The sequence below is a fragment of the Xiphophorus maculatus genome, chromosome 21 (assembly GCF_002775205.1).
Source record: "Xiphophorus maculatus strain JP 163 A chromosome 21, X_maculatus-5.0-male, whole genome shotgun sequence".
NCBI lineage: Eukaryota > Metazoa > Chordata > Actinopteri > Cyprinodontiformes > Poeciliidae > Xiphophorus > Xiphophorus maculatus.
The window spans coordinates 6,770,387-6,795,926 of NC_036463.1; the positions used below are offsets into that span (position 1 = coordinate 6,770,387).

General features: G+C 42.0%; 1 long non-coding RNA gene across 1 annotated transcript; it reads right to left on the reverse strand.

The window, feature by feature from the left end:
• Positions 1 to 3,615: 3,615 nt before the first annotated feature.
• On the reverse strand, positions 3,616 to 4,356 carry LOC111606257. The gene is made up of 2 exons (XR_002752001.1): positions 4,258 to 4,356; positions 3,616 to 4,161 (listed from the first exon to the last, which is right to left on the reverse strand). It is a non-coding gene; the product is annotated as an uncharacterized LOC111606257 (long non-coding RNA).
• Positions 4,357 to 25,540: the final 21,184 nt, after the last annotated feature.

The window sequence follows — 25,540 nt, forward strand, 5'->3', positions numbered from 1 at the left end:
AGAGCTGGAAAAGCAAAGTAAAAAACTACGAGAGGAGAATGCTGATCTTAAAAAGAGGCTTAGAGAATTAGAAAGGTACAGAATGAAATGGAGCCTTCACATTAAAGTTCAGAAGGAGGAGAAAGATGAAGACGTCAGGGCTTTAGTTATATATACTCATCGTTCACATCGTTCCTGAATCTGCGTCAAGGCTGAAGGAGGACGTGGATGTTGTTCACCAACTGGGACGAAGGATGGAGAACAAACACATAAACGTCCTCGTGCTAAGAAGACCAAAAAATTCACTTATTGTAAGGAACTGGGCATCCGGTTTGCTAAAATGCTACCCAATGCCTGGGAGGAGAGAAATCATCTGTGGCTGCAGATTGATCAAGCCAGCTTAAATTTTTCTATAGCTAACTTACTGAATATCATTTTGTGGTAATCAGTTTAACTGAGTTTTCTTTTTCATTCAAGGAGCTTTTTTTGTTCATAATGTTGAATTCGAAAATGTCATTTATTTCACTCAATGTTAGCATATCTAGCTACTAGGAATAGAGAGTTCTGGCAAGATGGCGTGCCGAGCAATCCCCAAATAACAGTTCATGAACTTTAGAGTCGTTTCCACAGTAAGCCTCCCAGGAATATGGTGGAAAGTGAGCTGGCTTTGCTGTTGCCTAGCAACATAGCATACATTAAATACTTCCACTGATGGACTCTGATGATGTCAAAGTGTTATGATGTCATAAGGGACAGAACCTTGAATGAATTGCATCTAAATTAAACTTGCCGAACTCAAGTAGCAAAACGAATGTTGGATTTCCATATTAGATTTGACATTGCATTTTTTTCATAGCTTGGCACTGGCTCTGGATCAGTTAAAAAAGTTTAAAGAAAGACCTGAAATGCATAATAAGGACACTGCATTGGAGCAAGAGTTAAAAATAGCTCATAAACAAAATGAGCTTCTAAATGAGAAAATTGATTCGCTCACCAAAGCGCTAAACTGGACTCTCAGACAAAACAAAAACCTGGAATGTGAGCAAATCAAAAAGTTAAAACAACAGATAGAGAAGGAGAGTTCCCAAAGAAGTCAGTTGTCATCTGAGGTTGAACAGTACAAAAATGAAGTCGAAGAGCTTCAAACCTCTTTAAGAAACTTTGAGAGGAATTCACAACAGCGAGTTAACGGGATGTTGGAAGATAGAGACCAAGTTTTGTCTCAAAGCACAGCAGACAAAGTTGCAATTGAAAAGTATAAAAAAGAAGTCAAGAGACTTCAGAATGAGACGTCCCAAAAGAACGACAAAATCAGCAATAAAAATCAGGAGATTATCAGTGAAAATGACAAGTCTAGATGTCTTGAAGTTCTGGAAAAGCAGTTGAAAGAGGCAGAGAAGGAAAATAAAATTCTTGTCAAAAATCCTTTTGAGCTGGAGAGAGAAATTACATCCTTAAATTGTCAGGTAAAGGCACTAACTGAAAACAAGCAGAGAGATCAAGAACTCATTAAAGACGTCACTGAAGAATTGTTTAGGGTAAAAAAAAAGTACAAGAAGATGAAATATGAGGATTTGACGGACTCCATAAAGCGCAAAGAGGCTAAGGTAGAAGATGATGTTGCAGTGGAAGAACCTAACAATGAAAGCAGAGTTGAAACAAACAATAAACCTGTTGAAGAATCAAACCTCCAGCTGCCCAATACACAGTCAGTGCATTATCGAAGTACCTTGCCTCTGGGTGAAGGCAAGTTACTGCCAGATCTTAAAGGCCACCTCACAACACAAGGCAAGTTAAAACAACATAAGCCAATGCCACCCAGCGAAAGCAAGCCTGAAAAGATGCCGTTTAAAGTGGCAGGCAGGAAGCTTGTTCTCCAAGAAAACTGAACGGAGAAAAGATAGTGGTCAACCTGGCAGGCGTGCCACACTAGATAAGAATGGTAAAGTTACTTTTACGAAGGAAACAAAATATTATGAGGTGTATTTGTGAGCATACACCTGGAGTCTGGGCTTTAACCCATGGAGCCCAGACGGGCACAGCCGAAGAGGAAACGTGTTTCCTTCCTCACATGGGCTCACCACCAGTGGGAGAGACATCAGGGTGGGGTGCAGCCCACCCTGATGAAAGGGTGGCAGCTGAAGGTGGGGACCTTGGTGACCTGATCCTGAGCTACAGAAGCTTCCTGTACGACCAGTGTCAGAGTCTGATCCTCATTGCCGTCACTAACTCGGGCTCATTTCCAGTGAGTTGGACTCCGCCAAGGCTGCTCTTTGTCACTAATTCTATTCAATACTTTTATTGACAGAATTTTAGGCACAGCCAAGGTGTTGAGGGGATCCGATTTGGTGGCCTTAAGATTGCATCTCTGCTTTGTGCAGAAGATGTGATCCTACTGCCTTCATCAGGTCTTGATCTACAGCTTTCACTGGAGCGATTCGCAGCCGAGTGCGAAGTGGCCAGGATGAGGATCAGTGCTTCCAAATCCGAGGCCATGTTCTTGAGCCGGAAAATCTGCTTAGGATGCCTCCCTGGTGAGGTGTTTCAGGCACGTCCCACCGGGAGAAGGCCAAGGGGAAGACCCAGGACATGATGGAGGAACTATGTTTCTCAGCTGATCTGGGAACTTCCGGACCAAGTGGCCCAAGGGAATCTGGGCCTCCTTACTTACAGCCTGCTACCCCTGTGATCCGAAGCTGTCACGAGTGCTAAAGCTACTATTTGCTCTGTGCGCGTTCACGTGGAAAAGTGGGCGTTTCCCAACCCTTCCTTCATCTTCCTATGAAATACATGAATGAAACCTGAAATTGATTTTTCCCATTTATTTAATTTTTAAATTTTTATTTATATGAATTATTTTCATTTTGCTCCTTAAAATGCCCAAATTTCCACATAACTTTATATTTTGACCTGTCTGATGATACATACGTTTTTGTAATTATGTAATTATTAATGCCTTATCTTTGCTGCTGGGGAAAGATAAGGTAACCGCTGAGGAATCTATTCAAACCAAGACTTATAAATATTCAAACAGTTTCAATGAACTGCTCATTTTTATGAGGTCATGACAGATACAGACTCATTTACATTAGTCATGATCTGCAGTATTTAATTTAAATAGCACCACAGTCCTGTAGCTGCAGACAGACACAGGATTCAGTCGTCCATTTTGATCATTAACTTCCTTTTGGACAGTGACTGGTATTTGTTTGAGGATCATCATTCATATTTTTATTAATCATGATTTGCCTCTTTGTATATTCCTCATAAACTATAAAGTATTTCCTTATCTTTTGACAAACATAACTGCAGTGGAGCAAAAGAAGACAACATCCTGGAACTTTTTGCTGCATTTTTGTATAAAACTCGTGCAGTTCCTCTCGCTTCCACTTGGTGCCACTATTGCTTCGTTTAAAGCGATGTGTGCGCACTTGTACTTCGTTTTATTTCATATTTCACTGTCTTTTATATTATGATTTCAGAAATAACCTGTTTCTGAAGATGCAACAAAATGAAGAGTTTTGTTTTGGCAACATTTATTGAACATGCATGGCAGCGGAGTATTAGGACAATTGTAGATAGAAAACCCCAGAAAGTTTGATATCAGAGGTTTTATAGAAAAAACTTGGAAATCTATGAGTTTGAAAAGTCAAACCTTTATTTTGCATATTACATTTTTACTACAAGACCCTTATATTAGTGGGATGTATGAATATACATCCATATGGAAACTTTTCTTGCAGATTAAATTTAGAAATGTTCTGATGTTATAAAACCATTCCATCACCAAAAGCCCAAATTTAATATGAATTGATGCTGGTAAAGAGCATTAAAAATGAATTAATGAACCTCTCTTTGACATCCAGGATTAAACATTTCTTATTTCTACTGATACATCCAGAGAAAGTGACATGTTCTGCGTTACAAGACTATATTTGGAATAAAGTCACTTTAGGAACTTAAAATGAATATAAATCAGAGATTTTTATGTCAAATGTAACAGTAAAACGAAAAAGAAAATCAGACATTTTGACAGAGTTATTTATGCATGTGTGAAGTCTGTCTGGTGTGATGCTTTGCATGTAAAGAGCATCTTTAGCCAGTGGACAGGGCCATAATAGTGGCACCGCCGGTTCTGTAGGTCATCTTCTTCCATTGGTTCATCCGTGTTGTCGTCATTTCCTGAAACGGGCGAGCGCATCAACAGAAACATCATCATAAAGCACTTCCTCCATCAGCTGAAACGCATCATCAGAACCAGAAAGATGAAAGTTTTACCTCTGTGAGCCTCGGTCTCTGGATGCAGTGAACGTACGGCTCCGCAGTAGTTTCTATTTGCTCATCCATCGTTTTATAGCAAATGGCACAATCCATCAGTGGCTGAGGATAATAAAAATAAAAAACTCAAAATGCACTGTTCCAAATGATTATGCAGAGCAGATTTTCTAAACATTTTATGGATTATAAAGAACTGCGAACAGTCATTCTTTGAATGTGCAGCATTACGTGGTCATATGTGCTAAAATCAAAAGCTATTTCAATCAAAAACATCTTAGCAGACCGAGTTACATGTTAACGTAGGACCCCTTCTTTGATATCACCTGCACAATCCTTGCATCCATTGAACTTGTGATTTTGTGGATAGTTTCTGCTTGAATTTCTTTGCAGGATGTCAGAATACCTTCCCAGAGCTGCTGATTCAATATGAACTGCAGTCCACCCTCAGATCTTCTGCTTGAGGAAACTCCAAAGGTTCTCAATAGGGTTGAGGTCAGAGGAGGACACCATGAGTTTCTCCCATTTTATGCCCATAGCAGCCAATGACAGTGATATTCCTTGCAGCATGAGATGGTGCATGAGGATGATTTTGCTTCTTTTTGAACCTTTGGAAGATCCTCCATCTTGAGGTTCCAGAGACACCAGCAGCTTCAAATAACTGTTTGCTGCTTTGATAGGGCATTTTAACAGCTGCTCTCTTAATCGCTGAGCAAAATTTGCTATCGTGACAGGCCTACCTGCAACAAATGTTGTTGCCCCAGGGCAACAACATGGTTCTGCTTGGGAAAACATCGAACATTCAACCCGTATTGTTAATTTGTTAACAATACAAATTAATTAAAATGTAGGTCATCTTCTTCCAGTGGTCCATCCGTGGGGGCTGTCTGCTTCCCCCAGGGGCTGTCTGCTTAGCAAATCGCCTCCATCCATTGCCACCAGACTTTTTAATTTATTTTGTATTTTTTGTCCATCCCAGTCCTTTTGGAATTCGTCATGTTCCCCCAGATAAGTCATTAATCCGTATATTTGCTCCCAGAGCGTCATCCAGGGCCCTGCGCCCCACTTCAAATCGTATTTCTCCCTGTCGACCTCCTCCTCTCCTCTTCTCTGCCTTTTTTTACTGCCTCGCACGGCGGCGAGCCTCTGTCTCCCTTTTTTCTTTTTTTTTTTTTTCCCCTTTCTGCTCGCACGGCGGCGAGAAAACCAACACAGCAGATAAAGTTAAAAACTTTTCCCCAAATTACAGTTCCCAGACCCCAACCATGGTTTCAAAGCACATTTACAACAAACAGAAAAGCGACGCATGGACAAAACGTCTGCTCGGCGGCAGAGTCGGACACACACAGCTGACAGAGACACAGCTGACAAAAAAGAGACAACTTTACACAAAACACAGAAATGGATCCACGCTCCACAGAGCTCCTATTTTTGTCCTCGATGGCACACCCTTTTACTTCTACTTTGTACTTATCCTTTGTACTTCTACTTTGTACTTATACCTCATCTGAGGAGCAGATCGTGATCAACCTTAACCCAATATCTACGTTGTCCTATGGTGGCCAGCTCTCACCGCTTTTAGCGTTTCTCGAGCTGACTCAGATTGGCCAGCGCGTTCTTTTTCGAGGGCAGCACTCCTCGGGGCCAAAACCGACAAAACAGGCTGTTGCCTTAAACGGCCCGTCCAATCTCTGCTCGTATCTCAACACGAAACCATCCTCTGCTACCATTTGTTGTGATTAATACTCGACGGACCCAAAACCTGTGAGCACACGAACAGGAAATCAGCCAACACAGAACAATCAGAGTTGAGTAAACGTCTCAACAGTTTCCTGCCCCTATAAGTGGGTCTCCACTCATTGGGGCTGTGGTGGCGCAGGGGGTTAACACGCCCCACATTTGGAGGCCTTAGACCCGCGGACATCGCGGGTTCGACTCCCGGTCCCAACGACCTTTGCCGCATGTCCTCCTTCAAAAATGGCGCTGGCTCAGCTGGCTGCCTGCAGATGCAGCTCCCGTCGTGTCTCTGTGTTAATCTGTTTATAAAAAATTCTTGCTGTAACTGCGAAATAATTTCCCTGCTGGGATGAATAAAGTCATTTTTCTTCTTCTTCTCCGCCCCCTAATGTTCTCAGTGCTCCCTCCGTCCCCCCCAGTGCTCAACCGTTGCCTCCTGTGGCCCGGCCCCTCCTCCACCCTCCTCCATCGTCCGTCGCCCGCCGGACCTTCCTCGTGGGGTTCACCTCAAGCGCCTCAGATGCCCGCCGGACTCACACAACGGTCTGCCTCCTGTGTCTCCGCCCACTCTTGTTGTGTTTTGTTGCTTTGGACTTGTTTTGGACGTCTTGGAGCCGCCCTTGGGGGTTGGGGGGGTAACAACGTTACTGTTGTGATCTGTGTTTTTCTGTGTGTTTATTTTGAGTTTCTGTGTCTTCTGAGTCTCCGTGTTGTTCTCTCTGCCCCTTGATTGTTCCCAGGTGTGTCTCATTCCCTGATTACCTGCTGTGTATTTAATGTCACCTGTGTCACAAACGAAACAAACGTATTGAGAGAAAAGGCTAAGAATATAGTAGAAGTAATTATTTGACTGCAGAAATAAAAGCTAGCTTGACATCTCCATAAAGAGTCCAAGCTTTTGCATGTATTCCAAAGGGTTCAAGAACAGCTGCTGATTTCATTTGGGCTCACCTTTTCACCTTTTTTTTTTTTTTTGGTGATTTTGACCAGCGAAATAATGCGAATGATGGCTAAACCAAAGGCTATCCAATCATTAATACAGAAAGGAAAGTCAAACAATGTAGTAGAAGTAAATAAAGGCAACAAAAAATAACAAAACATCCGAAATAAGAAATAAATTATGCACAGATTTGCACCAATGTTGATTGCATAGTTTCTTTTTTGGCGGTAAATTTCTCTTTTATCCACACTTTTGCATCTACAGTTCACCACCGTTGGCACAGTTTGTTCAGTTCCAGACTTGAAATTGTTTTCCTGAAAGCTAAATCTCTCCTCTCCTTCTGCGTACTTATCGTAGAAGTAGATGAATCCTCTTCTCTTCATGTCTTCTACACAGCCCTCATCTGCATTGGTTACCATTCCATCTTCAATTTTATATACCGTTTGTCCACATATCACGTATGTATAAAAATTGTACATCTGGGAATTTTGGATTTCACAGCAGATGACCGAGGATAGACAGAACAATTGGGTTCCCGTTTCTAACGGAGCTTCAATGGTTGCACTGGGAGTCAGAAGCAGTCCGCCGTCTTCATCACTGAGCTGTCGATGCAGGTACATGCAGATCACATCTGTTGTGTCGAGGATGCAGATGTTCTCTATTCTACAAGAGCTGCAGCATTTCTTCAGAGAACTCGCTTGCTGAAGATGGCGTTCAAAGAGAGATGCTGTGGTGTCATCTGGTCTTGTGTTTTTCAAATTAATCAGGACACCTATCTTTGTAGAGACCAGTTCATCTATCTCACAGTCTGCACAAGTCATAAGCTGCTGCAGTGTGCAGGTTACTTTGACAGCATTCATTTTTAACCAGACCAAAACAACATTCAATAAAGAAGAGATCTCAACCTTCTGACCTGGCTTAGAGGTATTTAATGCTGTCGTTTTGCTCACAAACTTCATGCACTTTGTGAAGTCAAACTGCTGAACACTGCATGACTTTCGGCTCCTTGGGAAATCTTCTTGCTCTGGGTCGTACCTGGAGGTACCAGATGGATATCCTGATGATGCTTCACAGGCCTGCTGAGCCAGATACTGAGCCATGTACTTCTTGATAACTTTCAGGTTCAAAATGCTGTGCATCGTGACATTTGCCCATCTGTGTTTGAAATACTGGCAAACGTGAATGACTGGATCAAGATCACCGTTTGTTGGATGTTCCTGGTTAAGTGCATGGGGACTCGGCGTACTGGCTGTGCTTTCCCTGTCTGTGTCTTCAGCCTCAGCGCCGGTGCTCTCACTGCTCGCTGTGGAGTTTTTTTCCATCAGATTGTCTGGTTGACTCGAAGGTGTCGGCCCGCCACAATATCCATTCATCGTCGACATATCGGCTGCGTTTTCAGGGCCGCAGCTCCTCTCCTGAGAGCTACCTGTGAGCTCATCTCTGAGTCCGTCCTGACCTTCTGAAAACTTCTCATAGATGTACATGAACCCGTTCTGCCAAATGTCGAACACACCGTTTGTTTCTGGGGTTGTGACCTTGTCATTAACAGCCTTAAACAGCAGGTCTTCATACACCAGATAGGTGTAAAAGCCGTCAGCCTGAGAACTCAGCTTGTCCAGACAAATGACTGACGATAGACGGTACAACTGAGTTCCAGTTTTTATGGGGATGCTAATGGTTGTACTAGGAATCACGGTGTGTGGTGAGTCCGCCCAACCGCCGAACCATGGCAGATGCAAGGTTATCACGTCAGTGTCATGGAAGAAGACGTTTGTCGCTGAGCTGGATGAGGACAGAGAACAATCCTTTCCTGAAGCCAAATAAATCCAGTTGTTCAGGAGAGAAGCGGTGGTGTCCACAAGATTTGTGACCGGCAGGGTGATGATGGGACCAAAATCCAAGATGGCTGGCACTTCGGCACTTTCTTCACAGCTGTTATTATTGTATAAAATGCATGCGGTTTCAATCCCTCTCTGGTTCAACCGGTCTAACATAACCCTCAGAAAGTCTTTTAACTTGTTCCTGTTTCCTGAGCCCATATTTGGTTCATTCTCACTAATCTCTGTCAGAACTGCTTTGATTTCCTCTTGGGTAAAAAGTTTCCCTAGATTTTCCATGTCTGTATGGAGAAAACTGGCGTGTGATGGAGTTTCTGAAAAAGCTCCAGAGATCTTCTCAGGATACTCATCCACAAACTTTCTGGCTTTCCTGAGGTTCAGGATGCTGTGCATGGCGGCACTCATCCAGCTGTTGTTGGAAAACTTGCAAATGTTGACTGAAGAAGGAATTGTTTGACTGTCGCCTTGGTAGCAACGATCTGCCAAATCTTCCTCAGCCAGATCTGAGCTGACCAAAACACTCGCTGCTTCACAGCTACTGGTTTCCATCAAATCTCCCGTCATTCCCACGTTGCAGCTGCTGTCCGCAGTGCCATGTTCGTTCTTCATTGTGCTAATTTCTTTAGCACAAACTTCATCTTCAGGATGTTCTTCAAATCCAGAACATCCGTTTCTATTCCCAAAGGTGGAAGGGATCGGTTCGCTGCTCTTACTCATATTATGCTCTTCAACAGAAGAGTCAGCAGGAACAGTGAAAGCCAAGCAGTCTTCTGGCGTTTCAACGGCCGTTTCACTGCTGTTCTGCTCCAAATCAGCATCAGCAGCGTACCGGCTGCTGAACTTCTTCATCGCAGTAGTAATTACATATCCAAGAAGGAAACCGACGTGGAAGAACATGATGTAGTATTTCTGAACTGATCCTTAAAAATACTAGAAATTCCTGAGAATTTGTTTCTCTTTCGAAGTTGTCCTAATCGTACGAAGCGATTCGTCACAATGCCAACCTGATCCAACCGATTTGAGATGCAGAGTGAAGGAGAAGTTCTGCCTGCCAGTCATATAGAGCCTCTGTGACTGATGATGTCTTCAGCCTCTGTGACATCATCAGTCACAGAGGCTGATGACATCATCAGTCAGCTCACTCTGTTGAAAAACGTCTATTTTTCTATATTAGATGTTTTATTGACAGTAAGAGATATGAAGTTGTTCCTCGGAGTCACCAGCAGGTGGCAGCAGCGCCTCCTCTCAGCTGTCCGGAAGTCTGGACCAGACTCGGCTGTTTCTCCCAGTAAACCGGTTCGTCTCCCAGTTTTCTTCCAGTTAACTTCCTTTTGGACAGTGACTGGTATTTGTTTGAGGATCATCATTCATATTTTTATTAATCATGCTTTGCCTCTTTGTATATTCCTCATATACTATAAAGAATTTCCTTTTCTTTTGACAAACATAACTGCAGTGGAGCAAAAGAAGACAACATCCTGGAACTTTTTGGAAAAAAGGATAAAACACTCTGGGCTCTAACTCGCGACTTCACACTTCTAACATTGATGGTTGAGAAGGTGAGAGTCATGAGTATGATGGCTAAAATTAAGTACGACATTTTAAAGGATTAAAACAAGACTAAGTTCAAACCATGTAAACCTTTAGGTCAGTATACAGTGGTAAAAACCCACCAAGACAACTTTGTAAGATGTGTATATATTGATTGACGTGATGTATCACTGAGTCGCGGTTTCTATGCACCGTTTTGTCAGTATTGTCGGACGGGGGTAGTTGGTAATGTGCCGGCTCGCTCTGAGGACCGTTATGTTTTAACGTCTTCATGTGGGGCCGTTGAAATATAACGTCTTCTTGTAGGACCGTTATATTTTAACGCGTTGGTGTTTGAGAAGTTTTATTTGTTTGTTTGTTTGTTTGTTTTTTTAAAAAGAAAGGAATACAGTAAAATTACAGTGAAGCTTTGCGGCAGTTGGTTTGTCCTGTTTGGTGTATGTGCCGCGGTTGTCTTCAGCAGTGTGGGGTTGACTTTTGCCTGTCATGAAGGTAGACCAGTGGCAATGTAAAAGGATTTACTGTGTTATAAGACAAAGGTTTTGTGTGTTAACAAATAATAATAATAATAATAATAATAATAATAATAAAAGCAATCTGGATGCTAAAGGCAGCGCTACGTTCCACTGCTGACTCCTGTCTGTTTGTCCTTTAGATTGCATCATCACTGTTACAGCAGTTCTGACACTCAGGACCTGTAACACTGTGCCAACTTTTAGGAGTTCAAAAGTTCAAATTACTCTCAAATTGTTTTCATACATAAGCAACCCAGTGTGAGTTTATTCCTGAATGGACTGTAGAAGAATGGTTGACTAAACTCTTACTAGTGTGGCTGAATGCCACAGGAAGTTGGATTTGGACTTTAGTCCATTTTTCTCTGTAACTATTGTTTTTAAAATCAGCTAAACCTTATTTCAGGTGAGTAATTATGTCCAGTGTATGTCAAGATGCGTTGTTGAAAAACATTTAAAACTTTGGTTCCATTATCTCTCTATTGTCACTGTAGCTCAATAATAATAATAATAATTAATTATATTTAAAATACAATTTATATTTACAGAAATCTAGAGGTTGAACAAACTTGTTACTCTTAGGTACTTGAGGGTTTTTTTTTTTTTTGAGAAATGTACTTTTAGCAGTATTTTTATTAGGCTGTGCTTTTTACCTTTAGTTGAGTAATTTTGTCGTAAAGTATTGCCACTTTTACTTGAGTTCTGTTTCTGGATATTCTACTTACTATGAGTAACTTCACTGAATGAAGCCAAAAATCCACAAGACGTAGACCTGCAGGTTTTGTTATTTTAACGTTTCATAAGTTTTAAATAGAAATACTTTGATTTTTCCCATTTATTTTAGTTTTTAATTTTTATTTAGATGAATTATTTTAATTTTGCTCCTTAATATATATATACACTGCTCAAAAAAATAAAGGGAACACTTAAACAACACAATATAACTCCAAGTAAATCAAACTTCTGTGAAATCAAACTGTCCACTTAGGAAGCAACACTGATTGACAATCAATTTCACCTGCTGTTGTGCAAATGGAATAGACAACAAGTGGAAATTATTGGCAATTAGCAAGACACACTCAATAAAGGAGTGGTTCTGCAGTTGGGACCACAGACCACTTCTAAGTACCTATGCTGTCTGGCTGATGTTTTGGTCAGTTTTGAATGTTGGTGGTGCTTTCACACTCGTGGTAGCATGAGACGGACTCCACAACCCACACAAGTGGCTCAGGTAGTGCAGCTCATCCAGGATGCCACATCAACGCGAGCTGTGGCAAGAAGGTTTGCTGTGTCTGTCAGCGTAGTGTCCAGAGGCTGGAGGCGCTACCAGGAGACAGGCCAGTACACCAGGAGACGTGGAGGAGGCCGTAGGACGGCAACAACCCAGCAGCAGGACCGCTACCTCCGCCTTTGTGCAAGAAGGAAGAGGAGGAGCACTGCCAGAGCCTACAAAATGACCTCCAGCAGGCCACAAATGTGCATGTGTCTGCACAAACGGTTAGAAACCGACTCCATGAGGATGGTATGAGGGCCCGACGTCCACAGATGGGGGTTGTGCTCACAGCCCAACACCGTGCAGGACGCTTGGCATTTGCCAGAGAACACCAGGATTGGCAAATTCGCCACTGGTGCCTTGTGCTCTTCACAGATGAAAGCAGGTTCACACTGAGCACATGTGACAGAGTCTGGAGACGCCGTGGAGAACGGTCTGCTGCCTGCAACATCCTTCAGCATGACCGGTTTGGCGGTGGGTCAGTAATGGTGTGGGGTGGCATTTCTTTGGAGGGCCGCACAGCCCTCCATGTGCTCGCCAGAGCCTGACTGCCATTAGGTACCGAGATGAGATCCTCAGACCCCTTGTGAGACCATATGCTGGTGCGGTTGGCCCTGGGTTCCTCCTAATGCAGGACAATGCTAGACCTCATGTGGCTGGAGTGTGTCAGCAGTTCCTGCAAGATGAAGGCATTGAAGCTATGGACTGGCCAGCCCATTCCCCAGACCTGAATCCGATCGAGCACATCTGGGACATCATGTCTCGCTCCATCCACCAACGTCACGTTGCACCACAGACTGTCCAGGAGTTGGCGGATGCTTTAGTCCAGGTCTGGGAGGAGATCCCTCAGGAGACCATCCGCCACCTCATCAGGAGCATGCCCAGGCGTTGTAGGGAGGTCATACAGGCACGTGGAGGCCACACACAATACTGAGCCTCATTTTGACTTGTTTTAAGGACATTACATTAAAGTTGGATCAGCGTGTAGTGTTATTTCACTTTAATTTTGTGTGTGGCTCCAAATCCAGGCCTCCATTGGTTAATAAATTTGATTTCCATTGATGATTTTTGTGTGATTTTGTTGTCAGCACATTCAACTTTGTACAGAACAAAGTATTCAATGAGAATATTTCTTTCATTCAGATCTAGGATGTGTTATTTGAGTGTTCCCTTTATTTTTTTGAGCAGTGTATATATATATATATATATAAATACACTGCTCAAAAAAATAAAGGGAACACTTAAACAGGTGTTTAACACTTAAAGTGTTCCCTTTATTTTTTTGAGCAGTGTATATCTCCAGAGTTTGTTCTTTTGTAATTATGCTACATGAATTATTTTTATTTTGGTCCTTAAAGTACAAAAAATTGGTCTGATTATGTCAATTTTAAATATTAAATTATTTGATTAGTTTTACTCTTGAGTATTTTCTTGGACAGCTACTTGAGTAAAAAATATATTGAATTAGTGCTACTCTTAAATATAATTTTTGGCTACCTTGCCCACCTCTGCAGAAATGTCAAAAACAATCACTAACAGTTAATATAATAAAATCAGAGACCTTAAAATGCAGATTAAAAATCAAAACAGGATACAGCATTTAAATTGAGTTAGTTGAAAGTTTACTGAACTACGGAGAAGCTTGAAGGAGAATACTCAAAATTATTCACCCAAATCTGGCAGGTTAAAATGCAACCATACTAATTATTAAGAACATGTACATAAACGTTTCAATTTGAAGAAAGCTAAGCTTAAGATAAATAACTTTAGTGACATTGGTAACTGACCTTAAACAGTAAAAGTTTTGCCTGATTCAATGTCAGACTGTCAAATAAACTTGTGTCTCTTTCCATACAGTGCATGAAAATATCTTTAGGAGATAATTTGTTGTATTTTGAATATCTGCTTCATGACCTCTGAACTTTCAATATCTCTGTTGTTGGGAAAGCGGCGCTTCACCTCACAAAGAGATCATGGACCAAGTGGATTTGTGACGTAATTTTACTGTACAGTTATTTAAAGTAGCATGCACAGAGACATTTGCAACAGAGTAAGGCTATTTAAAAATTGTATAATATGCAGAGATAAGGTAACCGCTGAGGAATCTATTCAAACCAAGACTTATAAATATTCAAACAGTTTCAATGAACTGCTCATTTTTATGAGGTCATGACAGATACAGACTCATTTACATTAGTCATGATCAGCAGTATTTAATTTAAATAGCACCACAGTCCTGTAGCTGCAGACAGACGCAGGATTCAGTCGTCCATTTTGATCATTAACTTCATTTTGGACAGTGACTGGTATTTGTTTGAGGATCATCATTCATATTTTTATTAATCATGTTTTGCCTCTTTGTATATTCCTCATATACTATAAAGTATTTCCTTTTCTTTTGACAAACATAACTGCAGTGGAGCAAAAGAAGACAACATCCTGGAACTTTTTGCTGCATTTTTGTATAAAACTCGTGCAGTTCCTCTCGCTACCACTTGGTGCCACTATTTCTTCATTTAAGCGATGTGTGCGCACTTGTACTTCGTTTTATTTCATATTTCACTGTCTTTTATATTATGATTTCAGAAATAACCTGTTTCTGAAGATGCAACAAAATGAAGAGTTTTGTTTTGGAAACATTTATTGAACATGCATGGCAACGGAGTATTAGGACAATTGTAGATAGAAAACCCCAGAAAGTTTGATATCAGAGGTTTTATAGAAAAAACTTGGAAATCTATGAGTTTGAAAAGTCAAACATTTATTTTGCAAATTACATTTTTACTACAAGACCCTTATATTAGTGGGATGTTTGAATATACATTCATATGGAAACTTTTCTTGCAGATTAAATTTAGAAATGCTCTGATGTTATAAAACCATTCCATCACCAAAAGCCCAAATTTAATATGAATTGATGCTGGTAAAGAGCATTAAAAATGAATTAATGAACCTCTCTTTGACATCCAGGATTAAACATTTCATATTTCTACTGATACATCCAGAGAAAGTGACATGTTCTGCGTCACAAGACTATATTTGGAATAAAGTCACTTTAGGAACTTAAAATGAATATAAATCAGAGATTTTTATGTCAAATGTAACAGTAAAACGAAAAAGAAAATCACACATTTTGACAGAGTTATTTATGCATGTGTGAAGTCTGTCTGGTGTGATGCTTTGCATGTAAAGAGCATCTTTAGCCAGTGGACAGGGCCATAATAGTGGCACCGCCGGTTTTGTAGGTCATCTTCTTCCAGTGGTTCATCCGTGTTGTCGTCATTTCCTGAAACGGGCGAGCGCATCAACATAAAGCACTTCCTCCATCAGCTGAAACGCATCATCAGAACCAGAAAGATGAAAGTTTTACCTCTGTGAGCCTCGGTCTCTGGATGCAGTGAACGTACGGCTCCGCAGTAGTTTCTATTTGCTCATCCATCGTTTTATAGCAAATGGCACAATCCATCAGTGGCTGAGGATAATAAAAATAAAAAACTCAAAATGCACTGTTCCAAATGATTATGCAGAGCAGATTTTCTAAACATTTTATGGATTATAAAGAACTGCAAACAGTCATTCTTTGAATGTGCAGCATTACGTGGTCATATGTGCTAAAATCAAAAGCTATTTCAATCAAAAACATCTTAGCAGACCGAGTTACATGTTAACGTAGGACCCCTTCTTTGATATCACCTGCACAATCCTTGCATCCATTGAACTTGTGATTTTGTGGATAGTTTCTGCTTGAATTTCTTTGCAGGATGTCAGAATACCTTCCCAGAGCTGCTGATTCAATATGAACTGCAGTCCACCCTCAGATCTTCTGCTTGAGGAAACTCCAAAGGTTCTCAATAGGGTTGAGGTCAGAGGAGGATGGTGACCACACCATGAGTTTCTCCCATTTTATGCCCATAGCAGCCAATGACAGTGATATTCCTTGCAGCATGACATGGTGCATGAGGATGATTTTGCTTCTTTTTGAACCTTTGTGAGATCCTCCATCTTGAGGTTCCAGAGACACCAGCAGCTTCAAATAACTGTTTGCTGCTTTGATAGGGCATTTTAACAGCTGCTCTCTTAATCGCTGAGCAAAATTTGCCATCGTGACAGGCCTACCTGCAACAAATGTTTCCCCAGGGGTTGTCTGCTTAGCAAATCGCCTCCATCCATTGCCACCAGACTTTTTAATTTATTTTGTATTTTTTGTCCATCCCAGTCCTTTTGGAATTCGTCATGTTCCCCCAGATAAGTCATTAATCCGTATATTTGCTCCCAGAGCGTCATCCAGGGCCCTGCGCCCCACTTTAAATCGTATTTCTCCCTGTCGACCTCCTCCTCTCCTCTTCTCTGCCTTTTTTTACTGCCTCGCACGGCGGCGAGCCTCTGTCTCCCTTTTTTCTTTTTTCCCCTTTCTGCTCGCACGGCGGCGAGAAAACCAACACAGCAGATAAAGTTAAAAACTTTTCCCCAAATTACAGTTCCCAGACCCCAACCATGGTTTCAAAGCACATTTACAACAAACAGAAAAGCGACGCATGGACAAAACGTCTGCTCGGCGGCAGAGTCGGACACACACAGCTGACAGAGACACAGCTGACATAAAAGAGACAACTTTACACAAAACACAGAAATGGATCCACGCTCCACAGAGCTCCTATTTTTGTCCTCGATGGCACACCCTTTTACTTCTACTTTGTACTTATCCTTTGTACTTCTACTTTGTACTTATACCTCATCTGAGGAGCAGATCGTGATCAACCTTAACCCAATATCTACGTTGTCCTATGGTGGCCAGCTCTCACCGCTTTTAGCGTTTCTCGAGCTGACTCAGATTGGCCAGCGCGTTCTTTTTCGAGGGCAGCACTCCTCGGGGCCAAAACCGACAAAACCCAGCCTTAACCTTGGCCGCGTCCGACGCAAGGGGGAGACGGCCAGTTCTCACTGCATGCCAATCGACCCAAACTACTTATTTTAAAAAAAATTTTTTTTTATATTGCTCCTATGAATAATAAGCAGTACGACACGACTGACAAATCAGACAACTCCATATGAACACCGGCTGATATATGGAATTTAGACAGCCCAAAGAAACAGTACAAGGGTGTATATCTAAGGAAAAAGCTTCCTCACCTGTTTATTTGGGCCCAACACCCATGCACTGTCCCGGCAGGCTGTTGCCTTAAACGGCCCGTCCAATCTCTGCTCGTATCTCAACAGGAAACCATCCTCTGCTACCATTTGTTGTGATTAATACTCGACGGACCCAAAACCTGTGAGCACACGAACAGGAAATCAGCCAACACAGAACAATCAGAGTTGAGTAAACGTCTCAACAGTTTCCTGCCCCTATAAGTGGGTCTCGACTCACTGGGGCTGTGGTGGCGCAGGGGGTTAGCACGCCCCACATTTGGAGGCCTTAGACCCGCGGACTCCCGGTCCCAACGATGTCCTCCTTCAAAAATGGCGCTGGCTCAGCTGGCTGCCTGCAGATGCAGCTCCCGTCTTGTCTCTGTGTTAATCTGTTTATAAAAAATTCTTGCTGTAACTGCGAAATAATTTCCCTGCTGGGATGAATAAAGTAATTTTTCTTCTTCTTCTCCGCCCCCTAATGTTCTCAGTGCTCCCTCCGAGTCCCTCCGTCCCCCCCAGTGCTCAACCGTTGCCTCCTGTGGCCCGGCCCCTCCTCCACCCCCCTCCATCGTCCGTCGCCCGCCGGACCTTCCTCGTGGGGTTCACCTCAAGCGCCTCAGATGCCCGCCGGACTCCCCACAACGGTCTGCCTCCTGTGTCTCCGCCCACTCTTGTTGTGTTTTGTTGCTTTGGACTTGTTTTGGACATCTTGGAGCCGCCCTTGGGGGTTGGGGGGGTAACAACGTTACTGTTGTGATCTGTGTTTTTCTGTGTTTATTTTGAGTTTCTGTGTCTTCTGAGTCTCCGTGTTGTTCTCTCTGCCCCTTGATTGTTCCCAGGTGTGTCTCATTCCCTGATTACCTGCTGTGTATTTAATGTCACCTGTGTCACAAACGAAACAAACGTATTGAGAGAAAAGGCTAAGAATATAGTAGAAGTAATTATTTGACTGCAGAAATAAAAGCTAGCTTGACATCTTCATAAAGAGTCCAAGCTTTTGCATGTATTCCAAAGGGTTCAAGAACAGCTGCTGATTTCATTTGGGCTCACCTTTTCACCTTTTTTTTTTTTTTTGGTGATTTTGACCAGCGAAATAATGCGAATGATGGCTAAACCAAAGGCTATCCAATCATTAATACAGAAAGGAAAGTCAAATAATGTAGTAGAAGTAAATAAAGGCAACAAAAAATAACAAAACATCCGAAATAAGAAATAAATTATGCACAGATTTGCACCAATGTTGATTGCATAGTTTCTTTTTTGGCGGTAAATTTCTCTTTTATCCACACTTTTGCATCTACAGTTCACCACCGTTGGCACAGTTTGTTCAGTTCCAGACTTGAAATTGTTTTCCTGAAAGCTAAATCTCTCCTCTCCTTCTGCGTACTTATCGTAGAAGTAGATGAATCCTCTTCTCTTCATGTCTTCTACACAGCCCTCATCTGCATTGGTTACCATTCCATCTTCAATTTTATATACCGTTTGTCCACATATCACGTATGTATAAAAATTGTACATCTGGGAATTTTGGATTTCACAGCAGATGACCGAGGATAGACAGAACAATTGGGTTCCCGTTTCTAACGGAGCTTCAATGGTTGCACTGGGAGTCAGAAGCAGTCCGCCGTCTTCATCACTGAGCTGTCGATGCAGGTACATGCAGATCACATCTGTTGTGTCGAGGATGCAGATGTTCTCTATTCTACAAGAGCTGCAGCATTTCTTCAGAGAACTCGCTTGCTGAAGATGGCGTTCAAAGAGAGATGCTGTGGTGTCATCTGGTCTTGTGTTTTTCAAATTAATCAGGACACCTATCTTTGTAGAGACCAGTTCATCTATCTCACAGTCTGCACAAGTCATAAGCTGCTGCAGTGTGCAGGTTACTTTGACAGCATTCATTTTTAACCAGACCAAAACAACATTCAATAAAGAAGAGATCTCAACCTTCTGACCTGGCTTAGAGGTATTTAATGCTGTCGTTTTGCTCACAAACTTCATGCACTTTGTGAAGTCAAACTGCTGAACACTGCATGACTTTCGGCTCCTTGGGAAATCTTCTTGCTCTGGGTCGTACCTGGAGGCACCAGATGGATATCCTGATGATGCTTCACAGGCCTGCTGAGCCAGATACTGAGCCATGTACTTCTTGATAACTTTCAGGTTCAAAATGCTGTGCATCGTGACATTTGCCCATCTGTGTTTGAAATACTGGCAAACGTGAATGACTGGATCAAGATCACCGTTTGTTGGATGTTCCTGGTTAAGTGCATGGGGACTCGGCGTACTGGCTGTGCTTTCCCTGTCTGTGTCTTCAGCCTCAGCGCCGGTGCTCTCACTGCTCGCTGTGGAGTTTTTTTCCATCAGATTGTCTGGTTGACTCGAAGGTGTCGGCCCGCCACAATATCCATTCATCGTCGACATATCGGCTGCGTTTTCAGGGCCGCAGCTCCTCTCCTGAGAGCTACCTGTGAGCTCATCTCTGAGTCCGTCCTGACCTTCTGAAAACTTCTCATAGATGTATATGAACCCGTTCTGCCAAATGTCGAACACACTGTTTGTTTCTGGGGTTGTGACCTTGTCATTAACAGCCTTAAACAGCAGGTCTTCATACACCAGATAGGTGTAAAAGCCGTCAGCCTGAGAACTCAGCTTGTCCAGACAAATGACTGACGATAGACGGTACAACTGAGTTCCAGTTTTTATGGGGATGCTAATGGTTGTACTAGGAATCACGGTGTGTGGTGAGTCCGCCCAACCGCCGAACCATGGCAGATGCAAGGTTATCACGTCAGTGTCATGGAGGAAGACGTTTGTCGCTGAGCTGGATGAGGACAGAGAACAATCCTTTCCTGAAGCCAAATAAATCCAGTTGTTCAGGAGAGAAGCGGTGGTGTCCACAGGATTTGTGACCGGCAGGGTGATGATGGGACCAAAATCCAAGATGGCTGGCACTTCGGCACTTTCTTCACAGCTGTTATTATTGTATAAAATGCATGCGGTTTCAATCCCTCTCTGGTTCAACCGGTCTAACATAACCCTCAGAAAGTCTTTTAACTTGTTCCTGTTTCCTGAGCCCATATTTGGTTCATTCTCACTAATCTCTGTCAGAACTGCTTTGATTTCCTCTTGGGTAAAAAGTTTCCCTAGATTTTCCATGTCTGTATGGAGAAAACTGGCGTGTGATGGAGTTTCTGAAAAAGCTCCAGAGATCTTCTCAGGATACTCATCCACAAACTTTCTGGCTTTCCTGAGGTTCAGGATGCTGTGCATGGCGGCACTCATCCAGCTGTTGTTGGAAAACTTGCAAATGTTGACTGAAGAAGGAATTGTTTGACTGTCGCCTTGGTAGCAACGATCTGCCAAATCTTCCTCAGCCAGATCTGAGCTGACCAAAACACTCGCTGCTTCACAGCTACTGGTTTCCATCAAATCTCCCGTCATTCCCACGTTGCAGCTGCTGTCCGCAGTGCCATGTTCGTTCTTCATTGTGCTAATTTCTTTAGCACAAACTTCATCTTCAGGATGTTCTTCAAATCCAGAACATCCGTTTCTATTCCCAAAGGTGGAAGGGATCGGTTCGCTGCTCTTACTCATATTATGCTCTTCAACAGAAGAGTCAGCAGGAACAGTGAAAGCCAAGCAGTCTTCTGGCGTTTCAACGGCCGTTTCACTGCTGTTCTGCTCCAAATCAGCATCAGCAGCGTACCGGCTGCTGAACTTCTTCATCGCAGTAGTAATTACATATCCAAGAAGGAAACCGACGTGGAAGAACATGATGTAGTATTTCTGAACTGATCCTTAAAAATACTAGAAATTCCTGAGAATTTGTTTCTCTTTCGAAGTTGTCCTAATCGTACGAAGCGATTCGTCACAATGCCAACCTGATCCAACCGATTTGAGATGCAGAGTGAAGGAGAAGTTCTGCCTGCCAGTCATATAGAGCCTCTGTGACTGATGATGTCTTCAGCCTCTGTGACATCATCAGTCACAGAGGCTGATGACATCATCAGTCAGCTCACTCTGTTGAAAAACGTCTATTTTTCTATATTAGATGTTTTATTGACAGTAAGAGATATGAAGTTGTTCCTCGGAGTCACCAGCAGGTGGCAGCAGCGCCTCCTCTCAGCTGTCCGGAAGTCTGGACCAGACTCGGCTGTTTCTCCCAGTAAACCGGTTCGTCTCCCAGTTTTCTTCCAGTTAACTTCCTTTTGGACAGTGACTGGTATTTGTTTGAGGATCATCATTCATATTTTTATTAATCATGCTTTGCCTCTTTGTATATTCCTCATATACTATAAAGAATTTCCTTTTCTTTTGACAAACATAACTGCAGTGGAGCAAAAGAAGACAACATCCTGGAACTTTTTGGAAAAAAGGATAAAACACTCTGGGCTCTAACTCGCGACTTCACACTTCTAACATTGATGGTTGAGAAGGTGAGAGTCATGAGTATGATGGCTAAAATTAAGTACGACATTTTAAAGGATTAAAACAAGACTAAGTTCAAACCATGTAAACCTTTAGGTCAGTATACAGTGGTAAAAACCCACCAAGACAACTTTGTAAGATGTGTATATATTGATTGACGTGATGTATCACTGAGTCGCGGTTTCTATGCACCGTTTTGTCAGTATTGTCGGACGGGGGTAGTTGGTAATGTGCCGGCTCGCTCTGAGGACCGTTATGTTTTAACGTCTTCATGTGGGGCCGTTGAAATATAACGTCTTCTTGTAGGACCGTTATATTTTAACGCGTTGGTGTTTGAGAAGTTTTATTTGTTTGTTTGTTTGTTTGTTTTTTTAAAAAGAAAGGAATACAGTAAAATTACAGTGAAGCTTTGCGGCAGTTGGTTTGTCCTGTTTGGTGTATGTGCCGCGGTTGTCTTCAGCAGTGTGGGGTTGACTTTTGCCTGTCATGAAGGTAGACCAGTGGCAATGTAAAAGGATTTACTGTGTTATAAGACAAAGGTTTTGTGTGTTAACAAATAATAATAATAATAATAATAATAAAAGCAATCTGGATGCTAAAGGCAGCGCTACGTTCCACTGCTGACTCCTGTCTGTTTGTCCTTTAGATTGCATCATCACTGTTACAGCAGTTCTGACACTCAGGACCTGTAACACTGTGCCAACTTTTAGGAGTTCAAAAGTTCAAATTACTCTCAAATTGTTTTCATACATAAGCAACCCAGTGTGAGTTTATTCCTGAATGGACTGTAGAAGAATGGTTGACTAAACTCTTACTAGTGTGGCTGAATGCCACAGGAAGTTGGATTTGGACTTTAGTCCATTTTTCTCTGTAACTATTGTTTTTAAAATCAGCTAAACCTTATTTCAGGTGAGTAATTATGTCCAGTGTATGTCAAGATGCGTTGTTGAAAAACATTTAAAACTTTGGTTCCATTATCTCTCTATTGTCACTGTAGCTCAATAATAATAATAATAATTAATTATATTTAAAATACAATTTATATTTACAGAAATCTAGAGGTTGAACAAACTTGTTACTCTTAGGTACTTGAGGGTTTTTTTTTTTTTTGAGAAATGTACTTTTAGCAGTATTTTTATTAGGCTGTGCTTTTTACCTTTAGTTGAGTAATTTTGTCGTAAAGTATTGCCACTTTTACTTGAGTTCTGTTTCTGGATATTCTACTTACTATGATAACTTCACTGAATGAAGCCAAAAATCCACAAGACGTAGACCTGCAGGTTTTGTTATTTTAACGTTTCATAAGTTTTAAATAGAAATACTTTGATTTTTCCCATTTATTTTAGTTTTTAATTTTTATTTAGATGAATTATTTTAATTTTGCTCCTTAATATATATATACACTGCTCAAAAAAATAAAGGGAACACTTAAACAACACAATATAACTCCAAGTAAATCAAACTTCTGTGAAATCAAACTGTCCACTTAGGAAGCAACACTGATTGACAATCAATTTCACCTGCTGTTGTGCAAATGGAATAGACAACAAGTGGAAATTATTGGCAATTAGCAAGACATACTCAATAAAGGAGTGGTTCTGCAGTTGGGACCACAGACCACTTCTAAGTACCTATGCTGTCTGGCTGATGTTTTGGTCAGTTTTGAATGTTGGTGGTGCTTTCACACTCGTGGTAGCATGAGACGGACTCCACAACCCACACAAGTGGCTCAGGTAGTGCAGCTCATCCAGGATGCCACATCAACGCGAGCTGTGGCAAGAAGGTTTGCTGTGTCTGTCAGCGTAGTGTCCAGAGGCTGGAGGTGCTACCAGGAGACAGGCCAGTACACCAGGAGACGTGGAGGAGGCCGTAGGACGGCAACAACCCAGCAGCAGGACCGCTACCTCCGCCTTTGTGCAAGAAGGAAGAGGAGGAGCACTGCCAGAGCCTACAAAATGACCTCCAGCAGGCCACAAATGTGCATGTGTCTGCACAAACGGTTAGAAACCGACTCCATGAGGATGGTATGAGGGCCCGACGTCCACAGATGGGGGTTGTGCTCACAGCCCAACACCGTGCAGGACGCTTGGCATTTGCCAGAGAACACCAGGATTGGCAAATTCGCCACTGGTGCCTTGTGCTCTTCACAGATGAAAGCAGGTTCACACTGAGCACATGTGACAGAGTCTGGAGACGCCGTGGAGAACGGTCTGCTGCCTGCAACATCCTTCAGCATGACCGGTTTGGCGGTGGGTCAGTAATGGTGTGGGGTGGCATTTCTTTGGAGGGCCGCACAGCCCTCCATGTGCTCGCCAGAGCCTGACTGCCATTAGGTACCGAGATGAGATCCTCAGACCCCTTGTGAGACCATATGCTGGTGCGGTTGGCCCTGGGTTCCTCCTAATGCAGGACAATGCTAGACCTCATGTGGCTGGAGTGTGTCAGCAGTTCCTGCAAGATGAAGGCATTGAAGCTATGGACTGGCCAGCCCATTCCCCAGACCTGAATCCGATCGAGCACATCTGGGACATCATGTCTCGCTCCATCCACCAACGTCACGTTGCACCACAGACTGTCCAGGAGTTGGCGGATGCTTTAGTCCAGGTCTGGGAGGAGATCCCTCAGGAGACCATCCGCCACCTCATCAGGAGCATGCCCAGGCGTTGTAGGGAGGTCATACAGGCACGTGGAGGCCACACACAATACTGAGCCTCATTTTGACTTGTTTTAAGGACATTACATTAAAGTTGGATCAGCGTGTAGTGTTATTTCACTTTAATTTTGTGTGTGGCTCCAAATCCAGGCCTCCATTGGTTAATAAATTTGATTTCCATTGATGATTTTTGTGTGATTTTGTTGTCAGCACATTCAACTTTGTACAGAACAAAGTATTCAATGAGAATATTTCTTTCATTCAGATCTAGGATGTGTTATTTGAGTGTTCCCTTTATTTTTTTGAGCAGTGTATATATATATATATATATATAAATACACTGCTCAAAAAAATAAAGGGAACACTTAAACAGGTGTTTAACACTTAAAGTGTTCCCTTTATTTTTTTGAGCAGTGTATATCTCCAGAGTTTGTTCTTTTGTAATTATGCTACATGAATTATTTTTATTTTGGTCCTTAAAGTACAAAAAATTGGTCTGATTATGTCAATTTTAAATATTAAATTATTTGATTAGTTTTACTCTTGAGTATTTTCTTGGACAGCTACTTGAGTAAAAAATATATTGAATTAGTGCTACTCTTAAATATAATTTTTGGCTACCTTGCCCACCTCTGCAGAAATGTCAAAAACAATCACTAACAGTTAATATAATAAAATCAGAGACCTTAAAATGCAGATTAAAAATCAAAACAGGATACAGCATTTAAATTGAGTTAGTTGAAAGTTTACTGAACTACGGAGAAGCTTGAAGGAGAATACTCAAAATTATTCACCCAAATCTGGCAGGTTAAAATGCAACCATACTAATTATTAAGAACATGTACATAAACGTTTCAATTTGAAGAAAGCTAAGCTTAAGATAAATAACTTTAGTGACATTGGTAACTGACCTTAAACAGTAAAAGTTTTGCCTGATTCAATGTCAGACTGTCAAATAAACTTGTGTCTCTTTCCATACAGTGCATGAAAATATCTTTAGGAGATAATTTGTTGTATTTTGAATATCTGCTTCATGACCTCTGAACTTTCAATATCTCTGTTGTTGGGAAAGCGGCGCTTCACCTCACAAAGAGATCATGGACCAAGTGGATTTGTGACGTAATTTTACTGTACAGTTATTTAAAGTAGCATGCACAGAGACATTTGCAACAGAGTAAGGCTATTTAAAAATTGTATAATATGCAGAGATAAGGTAACCGCTGA